General features: G+C 40.6%; 1 protein-coding gene across 4 annotated transcripts in view; it reads left to right on the top strand.

The window, feature by feature from the left end:
* Nucleotides 1-2,391: 2,391 nt before the first annotated feature.
* The window catches only part of mgaa (MAX dimerization protein MGA a), a 37,063-nt gene continuing 33,454 nt past the window's right edge, over nucleotides 2,392-6,000 (top strand). For 2 of the 4 annotated variants that reach the window (XM_035743352.2, XM_035743348.2), the window contains exon 1: nucleotides 2,415-2,581. The gene's annotated coding sequence lies outside the window, so the exon portion shown is untranslated. Of the gene's footprint in view, nucleotides 2,920-6,000 lie in introns of all 4 variants that reach the window. The other 2 variants (XM_035743350.2, XM_035743349.2) reach the window with 2 other exon arrangements.

Here is a 6,000-nt window from a genome sequence, read left to right as displayed (position 1 = left end):
TTAATTTCACAGGGTAGTGAAAGTCCACAGTGATCTTGATCCTCCTTTTCCAACAAATATTGAGGGTCTTACTCTGATTGATACTTGACTGCCAGTTGACAAATATTCAGGATTTTATCCATTATAATCTCATGCTGTTGGCTAGAGCACACGTACCAAGACCAGAGTAGGAACATTTGCTATTTAACACAAAATAATCCGTAGAGTTAAATGTGATGGAATCACAGATTTTTATTGGGTACATGAAAATGTAAGCGAAAAAGTAAAACAATGTGTGCATTATGTAATACGAACAGCACACATTTTTCAAGTTGGTGGCGGAAGCACACAAATGGTTGGAAAATTCACTTATTTTTGTGTGGATTATTTTACATTTTCGCATGAAAATCTGTCTCCAATTGGATGGAAACCTAGCAACTGAGATTTGTATTTTATCCCAATCCCCCCAGACACACAGAGAGTGGACAGGACATGGTCAGCCTGGATCAGTTTAGGGATAAAGTGCCTTGCTCAAAGATACAACTGCCAGGAGATGTCATTAAGGATTCGATACCTGGCACCCCCCAATTGCTGGCTCATATCCTGACAGATTTCCCTGACAGACCCAGGATTCGATCCTGCCTCTAACCGCTACCCCGTATAAATCCTTAATAAATTCAGAATATATTTGCAAATGACTGAAATCTGCTGATGTGCCCTTGAGCAAGGCCTGTAACCCTAATTGCTCCAGTAAGTCACTCTAGAGGGCCTGCTAAATGACTAAAATGTAAATGCATATTTCCTGTCATGTCATGTGGCCCCCATTGATTGTGTTATGTTTGAATCACTCAGATAGCTTATGCCTTGTTCTTATACTATGGAAAAATTTGTAGAAACCGTAAAATTTTCTCTCAACCCCACGCATATTTTGAACATGTAGAATTGTAGCTTGCCCCCCCACGCTAACATTACTACCGCTGCTGAAAATAATCTTAGGGAAACACTGCATTTCAACTGCTTCAAATGTAGTACAACTGTCTTTTATGTGCAGTTTGATTGCCATCTTAGGTGGCGGTCCAATTCACAAACGTTGCCCACTGGGCCCTCGATTTAGCTCGAGGAAGCTAGTGAAGAACTTAGGCTGCATTCCAAACACTTAAAAGACACACCAGTTTAATGCAAACTGTAGTCGTATCAAACTCCGGTGGCAGCGAAGTGTCAAACGTAATCAACAGGGACTGCATTTTCGGAATGTAAGACATAACGCTAGTTTGATGACACCAACTTTAGCGTTGGCAAATTGGAATGACGCTCAAATGGTCTTAGTCTCGTAGTCAGGAGCCTACAGCACACATAGCTAACTTCATAAACATGTATTGGAATTCTGAAATCTATTGGAATAATTGACAAACTATACATCTAGCTTGCTAGCTATATGGGTAACTGTAGCTAGCTACATTAGCTTGATAGGTACATTAAAAGCTTGAGGTTGGTTGCTTTTAAACCGAACTTCAAGATTTCTACCAAGGACGTTGCCTCTTCGACCATCACTCTCCCCCGCTTGGGCAAGGTACATTTTAGGTAGCTACACTCGTATGTGATGGTGTAAAACGTCATTCAAGGGCTAAAAGTTTTGGATCAACATTTAAGTCATCAAGGGCTAAAGGTTTTGGACCGAGGGCTGTCTAATTTGCGTTTGGACTGCAGCCAAGTCTTCTTACGTCGTCTGACTAGCTACGGATTATTCCCCTAACTATCCGGCACCCCAACCCTGCACGTTAGAGGATCCTACCCTATATACATAGACATGGAATCACTGGCCACTTTAATAATGGAACACCAGTCACTGTAATGTTTACATACTGCTTTAGTCATCTCATATGTATATACTGTATTATATTCTGCTGTATTTAGTCCATGCCCCCGACATTGCTCGTCCTAATATTTATATTTTTCTTAATTCCATTAGCTTACCTGTAGATGTGTGTATTGTTGTGAATTGTTAGATACTAACGTTACTGCATTGTTGGAGCCAGGAACACAAGCATTTCGCTACACCCACAAAACATCTGCTAAATATGTGTATGTGACCAATGAATTTTGATTTGAAAACACCGAGTCGAAATGCAATTACAGCCAAGTCGCAGGTAAATTATTGCGTTGACAGTTTCAACCTGGTTAGAGCTGGTTGGCAAGCACATGTCCCCCGAATAAGCATGCCCACAAGCTTTGTCTGTCGTTACGTGTACAGTCGACATGTTCAACTTTGATTATATTTATACCCCAACCTTCTGTCTTCGTTGGAAGGCCACCTACCAAATAGCGGGGAGTTTCAAATCTCCACATGGCGGCGTTCCGTACCACCTCAGCAGGCATGTTCTCCCTCCGTTTTGAATCATGTGACACGAAGGCGCTGAGTCTGCGCAGAATGACCTGAACTTGCATCCGCGGAGCTGTGACGTCTTTTTACAGCACGCATGATTCTTCCAGATGGGAGATGCGAGGTACTGTATATTATGCTTTCAATTGAGGAAAAGGAAGGGATTACACAAGGAATCGACGACCACCATCGCATATTTTGATCCATTAAAATGTGCAAAAGGTAATCCATGTGCTTAGTGAGGCACATGATCCGGTCGAGAAAGACTATGTTGATATTGCAAGCTCCAAGTGTTCTCTTTCTAGTCTGAGGATGTGGCCACCATGTTGACTTGGGAATCAGGCGCCATTGAATTCGATCGTGTTGTTGGCAAGGCTTAAGTGCTTAGGCCTTGCAGGCCCAAGCCACGTTTTTAGTCGCCGCAGTGCATGGCATCGAGGCCATTTTCAAAGAAGGATTTCTACTTATTAGTAAAGGATAGAGGACATACTATTCGTGCCACAACTTGGTGTTGTCAACAAACACCACAATGTATGCGATTACGGTGCGCCGGCAATACAGTAGGTCCGCCAGGATCATGTTTGTTTACCAGGGTTGTCTCGTATGGTAATGCAAAATGGCCGCCGTGAGTTCTTTGATTTCACGATATTATCGCTGTTTAGAAATGGACACGCTTTGTGTCAGTAGCATACGTACACGGTAGTTATTCGAGATGTCCTATAAAACGTTTTCTCTATAACATTAGAAGGTTCAAGTACCCTACAGTAGGCTGTTATTTCATAACTTGACCCTGAAACGAATGATTCAAGTAAGTCGACGACATGTTTGTTAGTGTGTCCATTTTCGATCAAAACATTACATTTCCTGTGAACAATATGATTTTGTCTTATTTTTCAGGCCACGTGAGGGAGGCTAAATTATATTCAGTAATAGCCTAGGCAGCCATGCTGGGCGCTGGACCTGCACTATGGTCTAGGATTCATCGTACATAAAGCATCCTCCATTCATATGTGCACTGTCTTAATAAAACACTATTTTCCAACACCATTTTAGGATTTTCGGGCGTTCAGCTAAGGTTGTGCAACATAAGATGTCTGAAAATGGTGATGCAAAATTGTGTTTTATTAAAGATGTACTTTGCCAACTAAACCTCCGGCTTTGGGCTGGATGTGTCAATGTAGGTCATACATATTAACCAAATAACTGTTTTACCTCAATAAGCAATGAAATCCATAGTTTGAATGCGACTTTTCTTGAAGTTGTACCATGCCATTTCCCGCATTTGAGTGACTACTAGTAAGAGGCCTATCCAGTGAGGTACACAGCAGAGAGAGAGAGGGAGCCCTCAATGACATGGTGCACATATCTGCATATGTGATGTAGTATGCAATTTTTGGGGACCACTTTTGTCTCGTGAGTGCTACGTCCAGAACTAGTAACTACTAGAGTATTTTTGAAACAGAGATGGATAGCAGGGTACTTCTAGTGGCCAAAAGGTAGTTTTAGCATGGGCAGCGCCATTGATGGCTTCCACCATTTTAATGTAGTAAACTGGGAGTTTAATTAAATGCATGTATGTTCATGTGTTATCGTTTTGATGATTAAATTACAAGACTGATCTCCAGTTCTTTGATGTTTAACTTTACTGTTAGGGATCGGCTGCCAACATATTTTTATTTTACCAGGCAAGTCAGTTAATAAGAACAAATTCATATTTTCAATGACTGCCTGGGAACAGTGGGTTGTACCTTGTCAGCCCGGGGGTTTGAACTTTCAACCTTCTGGTTACTAGTCCAACGCTCTAACCACTAGGCCACCCTGCCACCCTATACCCTATAGCCAATCAATTTCCTTAGCTATCAGTAGTAAACTGAGAGTTTAATTAAATGCATGTTCATGTGTTATCGTTTTGATGATTAAATTACAAGACTGATCTCCAGTTCTTTGATGTGCTTCTTTTTTTGTGTTTAACTTTATTGTTCATTGTCTATTGATACATTTTGGTATGTATTTATTCATAGTTGCATAATATCCAAATATCTATGACTCATTCATTTTTATACTATGCTGTAATTTTACTTAGTAGTCATCATTTGTAATTAATTTGTCGTATTTCCAAAGTAAGCAAATGTTTTGAGAAATGCGGGTAAAACTGTGATTTCTCAACGGTTAGAATTTTTTATTTTTTTGCCATTCTAATATTTTACCTAAATAGCCTCCGCACCGTTAAAGGCCGATAGGGCTGGGCGATATCGCAAATGAATGTTTTTGCATGAGAATAAAGGTTTTTGTTATTTTTTGTTTTTATGGGCGTTCATGTCCATTTGTTCTCTTGTATTTTGGGTCTCGTCTCCCTCCTAACAATGGGGGTAATTGTGCACAAGACGGGAAGGCAGGCTCATAGAAATGCATTGGCCTTCTTTTGGACAGATTTTTTAGCGAGCGTGAATCCTCTCGCGTTGTTTCTATCTGGTTTACAAACACACCAAGCCCCTCCCCCTGCCTCTCACGCCAACAAAGTTGAAAGATCACATCTTCCTCTCTGGCAAGCGGTTTCACCTCGCTATTTGAGTTTTGGCATGCTGAGGTTCTGTATTGTAGTCTGTAAGCCATGTTAAGGGAACAACTCGGGACAGTGACAGGAGATGTTATGCATAACAAATGTGAAACTAGGTAATGTGTATTGTGTACACATTTGCATCACCGTTTCACATTTGTTATGCATAACATCCCCTTTCACGGTCCCTCTAACTGTCCTGAGTTGTTCCCTTAACATGGCTGACATTGATTACTATACAGAACCTCAGCATGCCTCAACTACCCACATTGCGTGCAGATCATACACTACTAAAATGAGAGTATCAACCAACATTGGTTCTGGAAAATGAATGTTCAGTTTGTCGCGCACGGCATTGGTACCACGTACCGTTATCTGTATTTTAGTCAGTCTTATACTAGCTGTCTAGTCTGTGTTTTTATAAATGTGCAATAAGCATAAAACTCAATTATGTAAGGAATTGGCAACTCTTCATTCTGAGAAATAAGGTAGGCCACTTGATTTCAGCACCTGAAAATAGTGGACAGGCTAACATGCTTTTCAAATAGTTGGAGGCAGACAGAAGGGTGTGTTCATAACAATTAAACGGTTCAACCTTGATAGCTAGCAAATAGATCCTATTTGGCTAAATTTGAAATGTAAAGATTAGCTGGCTAATCGCTAGCACGTGGGCTTGAGGTTGTTGAGACCTGTGTTAATTTTCTAAAGCCTTAATGCCTGCTACAATAAGTTAGTCATTATTAGTGAATGTGTATTATGCATGGTTCTAGTTAAATTTGTAACAACAAAGGTATTTTTCATAGACCTGAAAGCCAGATCAGTTAAACAATTTTGATGAAATAATTATATTATAAGGTGGTTTTATGGTCGTGGGAGGCTCATATTTATCCTAGGTATAACAATCCCTGGATTAATTGACGTGCACATATCTGTATATATGAGATGTAGTACACCATTTTTGGGGATCACTTTTGGCTCGTGAGTGCTACGTTCAGACCTGCCGGCTAAAAAGTATAAAAAGTACCGGAGACTCTTTTTAGACAGTACCACAGAGACGGATAGAGTGGGACTTCTAGTGGCCCAA

Source organism: Oncorhynchus keta, chromosome 29 (genome assembly GCF_023373465.1).
Source record: "Oncorhynchus keta strain PuntledgeMale-10-30-2019 chromosome 29, Oket_V2, whole genome shotgun sequence".
In the NCBI taxonomy this organism is placed as follows: domain Eukaryota; kingdom Metazoa; phylum Chordata; class Actinopteri; order Salmoniformes; family Salmonidae; genus Oncorhynchus; species Oncorhynchus keta.
The sequence above is the reverse complement of the archived record's forward strand: the minus strand, read 5'-3'. Positions and strand labels throughout refer to the sequence as shown.